The sequence below is a fragment of the Apium graveolens genome, chromosome 8 (assembly GCF_009905375.1).
Source record: "Apium graveolens cultivar Ventura chromosome 8, ASM990537v1, whole genome shotgun sequence".
NCBI lineage: Eukaryota > Viridiplantae > Streptophyta > Magnoliopsida > Apiales > Apiaceae > Apium > Apium graveolens.
This window is the reverse complement of record NC_133654.1, coordinates 264,055,478-264,067,685: the sequence shown is the minus strand read 5'-3', so window position 1 is coordinate 264,067,685 and position 12,208 is coordinate 264,055,478.

The following is a 12,208-nucleotide window of genomic DNA, read 5'->3' as shown; positions in this document are numbered from 1 at the left end:
TACTCTAATATATGCTCGAGAAGTAAAGTAATCTTTTATCGAGTTTTAATATTTTTCTTGAATGCTAATACAACCAAATTGAAGTTCGTGATTTCTAGTATTTTAGATAATAAATTTGAAATTTTATAATTTTAATAACTAATAATTTTAAACTTTGTAATTATTTAATTTTATATTAAATAAATTTCTTATAATCTAGATATAATATATAAAATACTAAAATTTATAATTTTTCATTTGGTTGCGCTAGCATTCAAGAAAAATGTGTACAATTCAACAAACTGTTAATTTTACTTGTCGAGCACATATTATTAACTTTTACGTGTCAATATATATAATTAAGGAGTTGGACACCTGTCGCTATATTAAAAAGCCGTGTGTTTTAGCAATGCCACGAACATTAATTCTATGCCGCCACGTTTCTTGTTCTTTTTTTTCTTTTTCCCCAATTTGCTATTAATTTCTATAAATCTTTTTCTTCTAGCTCATTTCCAAATGTCTTAAGTTTGTACCATTATTATTTTCCCGATCTATTTCTCTATCCAAAACTCTCCTTTCACATTTTTTTACAAAATTAGATTTTGATTCACATATAACTTCAACTCTTCAACCACTTATCAATTTTATCGTCCCCAGAAGTATCATATCGTGCTATGTTGTTTGCTATTTCTTCCAATTCTTATTTTTTCTTTCGTTTTCGTCTTATATTCTAATCATTTCAAGATGTGGATATTTTTTCAAGTCAAATCGATAAGTTATTGCATACAATGGTTTTTAGAATATAAATTCTACAATTTTATTTAAATAGATGGATTCTTACTATTTTCAAGCCAACGAGATAGAATCGAAACCAATTTTTATGCTTTTCTTTTTCAAAACTTAAAATTTTCCCTTAAAATTATATTTACAGAGTGAAGGGAAATCTAATCCCAATCCAAATCGTGTATGTATATATTAAAAAAATTATTTGTTATTTATTTTAACTTCGAGTTTCGGTTTGGTTTAAAGTTTGAACAAAATTTTACTATTTTTTTTGCAAATTTCACAAAAGATAGGATCGAACTAAAATTTCATGGTTCATAACAGTTTTTAACACTTCGTAGTAATAGATAGATCAGGTACAAACGATCTATAAACATTAGTCGACAATTCTATTGTGGCACAAAATTTTAAATATTCATAAGATTTTTCTTCCCGAAATGTTGGTATCCAGTATTTTTAAGCTCTTCAACTTAATTAGAGATTTATATTTTTTGAAAATATTGATTTTCATTTTCTATAACTCTATTTATGAATTTGTTGCAGCAAATAATGAAGAAATTGCTCCAAAAAAGATCGAGTTGCACCTTCAATGACTTGCTTTTGTAGGTAATTTATTTTATATTTATAAAATTTACATAATACTTGTGGACAATTTTTTAAAAGTCAATCATACTCAATCACGTCAATGCATCATGACTCATGAGTAAGTAGATTTTAATTTGAAAAGAGTACTATGAAATTTTATCAAATATGTTGTAAATAATTTCATGCTTTCCTAGTATTTAATATATTTTAATGATACTTAACTGAGTTATATCTTTTTATCTTTAGTAAAATTAGGTTTCGGTTAATAGTTTTCGTCTTAAATTATTTTAGATCTTTTTTATTTGATGAGGATTTTGGTAAAATTAATAAAAAACTGAGTTTGGGAGTCCTATAGTGCCTTAGATTTTATTTTCATCTATGTTGGACTTGGATTGTTGTTAAACTTGAATGAATTTTGTGAAACTTATTGAATGGATGTTAAATTTGAACATTAAAAGTATATGATAAATTGCAAATATATTTTTTATGAGAAAATGTCTTCTATTTAAAATGTCTTCTTTTGTTTTTGTTCGGTTGATATCCATTTGTCAAATGCTATATATCGTATTTTCTGTTGGAGTTATAATCTTAAACTTATTTGTTTTTATTATGAGTGATTTGGTAGAATAAGCAGTAGCAAGAATACAGGGATCATGGAGTCTGTTTAAGGAAAGTCATGGCATGTAGTCCCTGATTTTCTGGTAGCCAGTTGTTTAGCTTTCTATATGTAATAGTGCTGCAGAATAAAAAATTATTGTGTGGTCTTTTGACAAGCACAAACTTTGTTTCTATGTTCTTACTTCTAAACAGCTTATACATGTATCTATAACTGTTTGATCGTTTACAACACTTGGTATCAGAGCATTAAGGTTCAAAGTGATAGTTCGTGTTTATGTCAAAAGCAACGATGGACGCAAACAAGATGAAGGGAGGATCTATGGGTTTGAGTTATCCGATGTTAACCAAAAGAACTATACTGCTTGGGCGTTAAAGATGAGGGTGTTTATGCAAGCACACGGAGTCTGGGAGGCAATAGAACCAACTAATCTGAAGGCTACGATAGACGAGAGGACTGATAAGATTGCCCTGGCCATGATTTACCAGGGAATACCAGAAGAGAGTTTGCTTTCGATTGCAGACAAAAAGAAGGCTAAAGACGCCTGGGAAGCTATCAAAACTCTGTGCCAAGGAGCCGATAGAGTCAAAAAAGCAAGGATCCAGACTTTGAAAACGGAGTTTGAATCATTGCAGATGAAGAACAATGATCAGCTTGATGATTTCTGCATGAGACTCAATGGACTGGTAACAAACATCAGGGCACTCGGAGAAGAAATAAATGAATCATATGTGGTGAAGAAGTTACTAAGAGCTGTACCAACGAAATTCCTGCAAATAGCCTCAACGCTGGAGCAATTTGGGAATATGGAGACAATGACGGTTGAAGAGATTGTGGGATCTCTTAAGGCATGAAGAAAGATTGAAAGGCCATACTGAAGGTGCTAGCAGTCAGTTACTGCTCACAGAGGATGAATGGGCTAAGAAAGAGAAGGATGAGTGTAAACTACTATTGACCAGAGAAGAGTGGCTAAGGGAACTGGAAAAACTGGAGCAGAGTCCACTGGTTACATGAAAGGGCGAGGTGCAAGGGATAAAAGCAAAATAAAATGTTACAATTGTAACAATTATGGACACTACGCAGCGGAGTGCAGAAAACCCCGTCGTACTAGAGAAGTGACACAGGAGGTCCAATTGTCCAGGATGGATGATGATGAACCAGCGCTATTATTAGCAAAGCATGCCGATTTAATGTTGTTGAATGAATAGGGGATGCGACCAAAACTCATAATAAATGACAAAGAAAAATGATTGGAGTCTAATGTATGGTATTTGGACATATGACGGGTGCAAAGTCAAAATTCAAGACTTTAGACGAGGGAGTAAATGGTCAAGTCAAGTTCGGGGATGGATCAACAGTCAACATAGAAGGAAAAGGGTCAATAATCTTTAAATATAAAATGGTGAGGAACGGACACTCCATGATGTTTGTTATATACCCAGTTTGTGCAGCAATATAATCAACCTAGGTCAACTGTCAGAGGAAGAAAATAAAGTCGTGCTAAATGGAGACTATCTGTGGGTTTATGAGAAGAAAGGAGATTTATTGATGAAGGTAAAAAGATCTTCCAACAGGTTGTATAAGTTAATCATTGAGAATGTTGAGCCAGAGTGCTTATTTTATAGATCTGAAGAAGTAGCGTACCTGTGGCACACACGCTTGGGGCACATCAATTTCAAATCCATTGCTTTGATGTATAAGGACAGAATGGTGTATGGGCTACCAAACATTATTCAACCAAAAGATGTTTTTACGGGATGTTTGGTGTCGAAACAAACAAGAAAGTCATTTCCATCGAAATCAAGCTACAGGGCCAGCAAAGTCCTAGAGTTAGTCCATGGTGATTTGTGCGGTCCTATTGAACCTGCAACTGCTGGAGGTAACAAATATTTCTTCCTTCTTGTTGATGATTTCAGTCGTGTCATGTGGATATACTTACTCAAAATAAAGACGAGGCTTTTAGTGCTTTTAAAAAATTTTGAGCGAAAGTTGAGGATGGAAATGGAAAAAAAGTGAAGGTTTTTAGATCAGATCGAGGAGGAGAGTTTTCCTCAAGGGAATTCACTTCGTATTGTGAAGAGATTGGGATTGAGCGGCACTATACGGCCCCATACACGCCCCAACAAAATGGTGTTGTGGAGCGCAAAAATCGAACAGTGGTTGAAATGGCACGTAGCTACTTGAAAGAAACAAAGTTACCATCAGAATTATGGGGGGAGGCAGTTCGGCACTCAGTTTACATACTTAACAGGTTACCCACTCGAGCTCTGTCTGGACAAACACCTTATGAGGCTTGGACAGGTTCAAAGCCAAATATTAGTCATGTCCGTGTTTTTGGATGTTTGGTGCATATGAAAGTCCCACATGTGCACATAAAAAAATTGGATGATCGAAGTATGCAAGTAATTAATCTTGGAAAGGAACCAAGTACTAAGGCTTATCGCTTGTTTGATCCTATAAACAAACGAGTATATGTAAGTAGGGATGTTGTGTTCGATGAGTTAAAACACTGGCCTTGGAATCGACAAAAAGAGGAAGAAAGTTATGCTGGGTCTTTCTTAGTTCCTGAAATGCATACAGATATCGAGCAGTCTCAGCAAGAAGGTGCAGAAAATGATGACATCTGGGAAGCTCGTGAAACAACACCTCCTCACTCACCATCGAGCTACCAAAATTCTGATAACTATGATGATAGCAGCGAGCCAAAGCGGTACAGAACGCTTAATGATATTTACAATAATTCAGAGGTAGTAGAAGTGGAGGACGAGTTACTTTTAGTGGGCCAGGAAGAACCTGTGAACTATGGGCAAGCAGTTAAAAAAAGGGAATGGAAACAAGTAATGGACAAGGAGATTGAATCCATCGAAAAAAATGGAACTTGGGTACTAACGGAACTTCCAGACGGGCACAAGACCATAGGCCTAAAGTGGATATTCAAACTGAAGAAAGATGCAGACGGAAAAATAGTGAAACATAAAGCGCAACTCGTAGCAAAAGGCTACGCTCAAGAATATGGTGTGGATTTCGATGAAATTTTTGCCCCTGTGACTCGATTGGAGACTGTTCGCTTGTTACTAGCTTTATCTGCAAAAAATCAGTGGCAAGTGCATCATCTTGATGTGAAAACTGCGTTTCTGAATGGTGAAATTAACGAAGAGGTTTATGTGGCTCAACCAGAAGGATATGAAAATGAGGGAAAAGAACATCTTGTATATAAGCTTCTGAAGGCCTTGTACGGATTGCGCCAGGCCCCTCGAGCCTGGTATGGGAAACTCAACAGATGTTTGTTGGGACTTGGGTTCAAGCGTTGCCCGTATGAACATGCTGTATATACTAAGCAAGTAAGAGGTGAAAAGTTGATAATCACAGTTTATGTAGATAATCTGTTGGTCACAGGTTCTAATGTGGGCATCATTGAGGAGTTCAAGAAGCAAATGAACTCAAAATTTGAAATGAGTGATTTGGGAAAGCTAACGTACTATCTGGGAATTGAAGTTCAGCAAAAGGAGGGTTATATTAAGATAAAGCAGTCGAGTTACGCAAAGAAAATTCTGGAGAATGCAGGAATGATAGGATGCAATCCCACCAAGTACCCGATGGACCCAAAAGAACAGTTAACCAAAGATGGGAGGTAAAACAGTAGACACGACTCAGTATAAAAGTATGGTGGGTGGACTTCGTTACCTTGTTCATACAAGGCCTGACATTTCGTATGCTGTTGGCATCATAAGTCGTTACATGGAACGACCAACTGTTCTTCATCAAAATGCTGTAAAGAGGATACTTCGATATAAAAGGCACGCTTGACTACGGACAGATCTATTCGAAACAGGGAGGTAATAACATTCTAACTTTGGCAGGTAATATTGATGACAGGAGGAGTATGAGTATTGTGGGTATGGTGTTTTATTTAAATGAAAACATGATCACATGGATGTCTCAAAAGCAGAAATGTGTAGCTTTGTCCTCCTGTGAGGCCGAATTCATGGCTGCCACAGCGGCCCTTGTGAAGGTATGTGGCTTCGAAATGTTTTAAGTCAGGTCATGAATGAATGCATAGGGCCAATTGTTCTATACATAGACAACAAGTCAGCTATAGATCTTGCCAAAAATCCTGTTTTCTATGGGCGCAGCAAGCATATTAGTATTCGTTATCATTTCATTCGGGAGTGTGTGGAGCGTGGGGAAATAGTCATAAAGCACATAGCTAGTGAACATCAACGAGCTGACATTTTGACAAAGGCACTGTCCACCATCAAGTTTGAGAGAATGAGGGAACTTCTGGGAGTAAAGGAACTTGTCTGAGAGTTTAAGATTAAGGGGGAGAGTGTTGGAGTTATAATCTTAAACTTATTTGTTTTTATTATGCAATTTTAGTCGTTAGTAAAATTAGGTTTCGGTTCAATAGTTTTTGTCTTAAATTATTTTAGATCTTTTCTTATTTGATGATGATTTTGGTAAAATTAATAAAAAAAACTGAGTTTGGGAGTCCTATAGTGCCATAGATTTTATTTTCATCTGTGTTGGACTTGGATTGTATGTTAAACTTGAATGAATTTTGGTAAAACTTATTGAATGGATGTTAAATTTGAACACATTAAAAGTATATGGCAAATTGCAAATATATTTCTTTAGGAGAAAATATCTTCTATTTAAAATGTCTTCTTTTGTTTTTGTTCGGTTGATATCCATTTGTCAAATGCTAGATATTGTATTTTCAGTATACTTTTTTAGGTTTTCTTATAGCTTGTAGTTTTTACATCATCCAAAAACAAATTTTGCAGTCAAAGATTGCAGCTACCTCTAGCGAGGAAATGCATATCCATCAAAAGTTAGTTAGCAGATAAGTATAGATGACTGTGGATGATTAATTGCTTTGTCACTATGTACAGCTGTCAAAAAATCATGCATAGCTAGTAGTATATAATGTATTCGCAGAGTACATTGAAGATATATAACATTTGTAATCACACTTGTAATATAGAAGAAATTAGAGCAAAAATGATGCACCTGATGAGTTTTTCTTCCACTGCTAAAAAGTTAGATGGATTGCACTAATTTTGCTACTAGCTTCTCCTGGTAATCAATTTTCATCGCCAGATTTATGTAATTCACACACTTCAGTATAGGCTTTGGTTTTTATCATGCTGCTTCATAATATGTGTACACTATTGTAATGATCTTTTGGTTTCAGTGTGTGCAATCGGAGTTAATAAGCAATCTGCGGGCTGTTCTATCAAATGCAAAGGGTTGGACATGAACTGCAACGACGAGTGCAAAGACTCAGGATATGCTGCAGGAGTTTGTCTACCACCATTCAGGGACTGTTGTTGTTTGTTCAAGAATAGTTATCAGATGGTGTAGAAGAAACTTGCTAAATATTTGTAAAACAGTGTAGTTACAAGTTTACTGCTTTGTTCATACTATTGTATTCACTTTATATATAAAATTTTCAGAGGGTGTTCTCTATCATTGTACCAATGTACACACACAATGGATATTTATATATAAAATTTTCAGAGGGTGTTCTGATACTCATTTTCTTGTCATTTTGTGCAGTAATTTTTTTTAACCTCTTTGGAACGCTATCGAGGCGGGGAGTGGCAAAGGATGAGACGTTAAATGAAATTGCAGCTACTGAATTTAATAATGGATTTTTGAGGGGAACAGAATTTTCTTTTTTTACCGACAACAAATGCCACTTAAAGATATTTAATGTTTATAAATAATTTGTTTGTCGTCTCATGATGGAAAGAGGTGGAGTCAAGATGAAATGGTGGCTATTAAATTTAAAATAGTTTTGTGCTGATTTTTAAGGAGAGAAACATAGTTTTCTAAATTCTCACCAACTGTAGATGTAATTTAAAGATATTTAGTATTTATGAACAAATTGTTTGTCGTCTCATGATCTGTGATTATCAGTGCTTCACTTGAAGTACTTGAAATTTTTGTAACCTCAGAGTACATGCATAATAATCAGCGTAATATGTCTATGACTGATAACTGTGTACATAATTTGTTCAAGGATAAATGTCAGAGAATTAACATAAGTATGCAAAATAAAAAGAAGTTCAATCATAATAGCAAATTGTAGTTCAGCTCTGCATCAAGTATTGTTAAGTGATTATAGATGAATAGCTTCGATATTTACTATTTCTAATTTCATGCTTTCGAAATAATCAAATGTATACAATTTATTTAGTTAACTATAACCCTAGTGATAGCCTATAATATCACGGGCCCGTCGGTAAGAGCCCAAGACCCAATAAGAAGGGCTCAGGGACCATTCAGCAATAACTCTGGCAGACCCCAGGACACGTGGCAGTATCACCACCGTCCAGGTAGCCCGGACCCAGAACGTTCCTACGGTCCGGATTCAATAGAACACCAGCTCATCATGGACGTCCACACGTCCTACAGTCCAAAAACCACACCTACAGTCCATATCAAAAGGTACAGACCCCTAAACCCTAATGGGAAGCCTATAAAAGGCTGAACAAAAGGGGTATAAAAGGGGTATAAGGGGTTACTTCATCTCTCATATACACACACACCACAATATACTCGTATAATTCCCGTTTTACCCCTTTCAAAACCCTTTCTAATTTTCACGCCGGAGGTGCCGCGGGGACGCCACCCCCTCCGGTTCTATTTTGTAGGTTCCCACCCTATAGCTACACCGCACGCCGCCGTCATTTCTGTCCAACCGGAGTTCGGGTCCGGGTTCAACAAGGAAGGGATCCCAGGGTGATTCGGGATTATCAACTAGTTTATATCTCAGTTGTGTATAATTTTATTTCTTTCAGTCGAGCTAAAACATGTGAAACTATTAACTATTCATGTTTGTGACCGGATAGAAACCTCATATTAGCTTCTTTTGTATTAAACATAAATGAGTGAGAACCATCCTTGTAGTAAACTCATGAAACCCCAAAATATACTATTTACTTATCATTGCTCACAGAAGATAAAGTTTTTACGAAGATAATATTTAAGATGTCGGTGAATTCGGTATACCTGAACTATTTTAATGCCTTTTTAATGAAGGAAATATTTAAAAATATTAGTCTTTTTTTGAAAATGAATAATATACCACACAATAATATTATCAATGCGCCACCTTTATACTCAATACGCAAACATGTTGTTATAACTTATTTCGATTATCTGTAGTTGAGTAATTATAATTGAACAAGTAAGCTCACAAGCGGATAGATAGAGATGAGGGATGGTGGTTTGTCCGTATGTATAGTGGTCAATACCTCATATTTCATTAGTTATCTGTAATTGAGTAATTATAATTCAACAAGTAAGTTCACAAGAGTATTTTTTTCATTGCCAAGGAACTTTTGTGACATGGATTACACTTATTTTGCTAATCGTCTTGCTTGGTATAGTTCATCACTGAGTTTTCATGCATACGCTTGTGTGCCTTTTTTTCCGTATGTTGCATGTGCACAGAAGCGCACACTGCAAGATCACAGTGTTTATATAACAAACTTGATGTCCAAGGTTATATCCAAAATATCATGGTGCATTTTTTTTTTTATAGCCTTTGATGTACATCATTAAATGTATCTGCATCTGCGATTAGAGAGAAAGGAACAATTGGAGAATGTTTTGGAAAATGCGCAGACTTGGGGATTGATTGTGATGAGTTATGGAGAGACTCAGGGTTTCGTGGAGGAGGTTGCATTCCTATACAGAAAGATTGTTGTTGTGTTTATTCTTAATTAAACTATCATCCAAGAATATGTATCAAAGTCATTTCTCTGTACAAGTGTTAATGTGCTTTCAATGGCTAATTGAATAAAATTAATGTGTGGATGTTCTGATTTTTCGTCCGTAGTCACTCTGCAGTACTTGTTATGACAATTCACAAATGAAGCATTAAGTTTTACTACTAAAAACCAATTTTCTTTTTAATAATTTGTCATTCCTCTTCCTAATGGACAAAATATTCAAAGGGAATATGTATAGCTGTGAACACAATATACGATTAATACATGTAAATAAGTGTGTGTGAATAACAGAAACCAACTAAAAGGATATGAATGACAAATTCTCGAGTTCAGTCGGATAACTGTCTCCTTAAAACTATTACGGCCGTTATTGTATGTGCGAGTCGTTAGTCTCCCAGATAAAACGAGAAGACGACGATGTTACGCAAACAGCACCTTCGGTTAACTAGAAGAGCAACTGTGTGTTGTATATCAAATGAATCAATAACCCTAAGTCTGATACGATATTATATAAGCTCGAGGAAACGTGTGCGCTACTCCACGCATAATTAATTAAAATGCATTAATTATTCAGTCGGTTAATAAATCAAATCTGTAATTGAATCTGATTATTATTACCTCAAATCAATTATAATAATTCGTAGTCAAAAGGAAATTAAAATTTTAAAAGCCCAAAACTAGTGGAAATTAAATTAGCAAAATTAGTCCGTGATTATTCAGGTCAATTTTTTGCTACATTCGTGTCCGCACATCGCACACGCGGGAAAGCTCGAACGCTTCGCAAGCCTCAGATTGTTCCTCGAAAGCCCAAGATTTGCACCCCTTGCGCGCGCACATAGGTGTTGGAGCAATACATAAGTAACACATTTTAACAATAAATAAGTGTTTTGCTATATAAAGTTTATATAAAGTTATGGATGCTCCTTTTGCAAAACCAATGTGGGGCTTTCTTTTCTTCCACAAATTTATCATTACTAAGAGACTAACTTTGAATGATCATATTTCATCCATCTCTAAGTCATTTTGAGTGATTCAAAATGTCTCAGAAAGCTCTCTCTGAGGAGAACGTATTCCAAGTGTCACTCGTTGCGCGCATGCAACATTTGTCCACTCAACTTATGACTCAAATTGACTTGATAATGTGGGACTACTACCCACATTTTCCAACAATCATCATTGTGTAGTTCAGTCCGTATAACACTTTAAATTTAGACTTTCAGCTTAAGATGTTAACAGAGCTTATGTGGGTTCTTACAATTGCTTCAAGTTAAATATGAAAGTGGTCACTCAAGTGAACGGATATATGGTTGTGAACAGTATTCTTAATGGTATCATTTGAGTTGTCATAATAAAAATCAAAACATACTCTAATATATGCTCGAGAAGTAAAGTAATCTTTTATCGAGTTTTATATATTTTCTTGAATGCTAATACAACCAAATTGAAGTTCGTGATTTCTAGTATTTTAGATAATAAATTTGAAATTTTATAATTTTAATAACTAATAATTTTAAACTTTGTAATTATTTAATTTTATATTAAATAAATTTCTTATAATCTAGAAATAATATATAAAATACTAAAATTTATAATTTTTTCATTTGGTTGCGCTAGCATTCAAGAAAAATGTGTACAATTCAACAAACAGTTAATTTTACTTGCCGAGCACATATTATTAACTTTTACGTGTCAATATATATAATTAAGGAGTTGGACACCTGTCGCTATATTAAAAAGCCGTGTGTTTTAGCAATGCCACGAACATTAATTCTATGCCGCCACGTTTCTTGTTCTTTTTTTTCTTTTTCCCGAATTTGCTATTAATTTCTATAATCTTTTTTCTATCTCATTTCCAAATGTCTTAAATTTGTACCATTATATTTTCCCGATCTATTTCTCTATCCAAAACTCTCCTTTCACATTTTCTTACAAAATTAGATTTTGATTCACATATAACTTCAACTCTTCAACCACTTATCAATTTTATCGTCCCCAGAAGTATCATATCGTGCTATGTTGTTTGCTATTTCTTCCAATTCTTTTTTTCTTTCGTTTTCGTCTTATTATTCTAATCATTTCAAGATGTGGATATTTTTTCAAGTCAAATCGATAAGTTATTGCATACAATGGTTTTTAGAATATAAATTCTACAATTTTATTTAAATAGATGGATTCTTACTATTTTCAAGCCAACGAGATAGAATCGAAACCAATTTTATGCTTTTCTTTTTCAAAACTTAAAATTTTCCCTTAAAATTATATTTACAGAGTGAAGGGAAATCTAATCCCAATCCAAATCGTGCATGTATATATTAAAAAATTTTGTTTGTTATTTATTTTAACTTCGAGTTTCGGTTTGGTTTAAAGTTTGAACAAAATTTACTATTTTTTTTTGCAAATTTCATAAAAGATCGGATCGAACTAAAATTTCATGGTTCATAACGTTTTTAATTTACACTTCGTAGTAATAGATAGATCAGGTACAAACGATCTATAAACATTA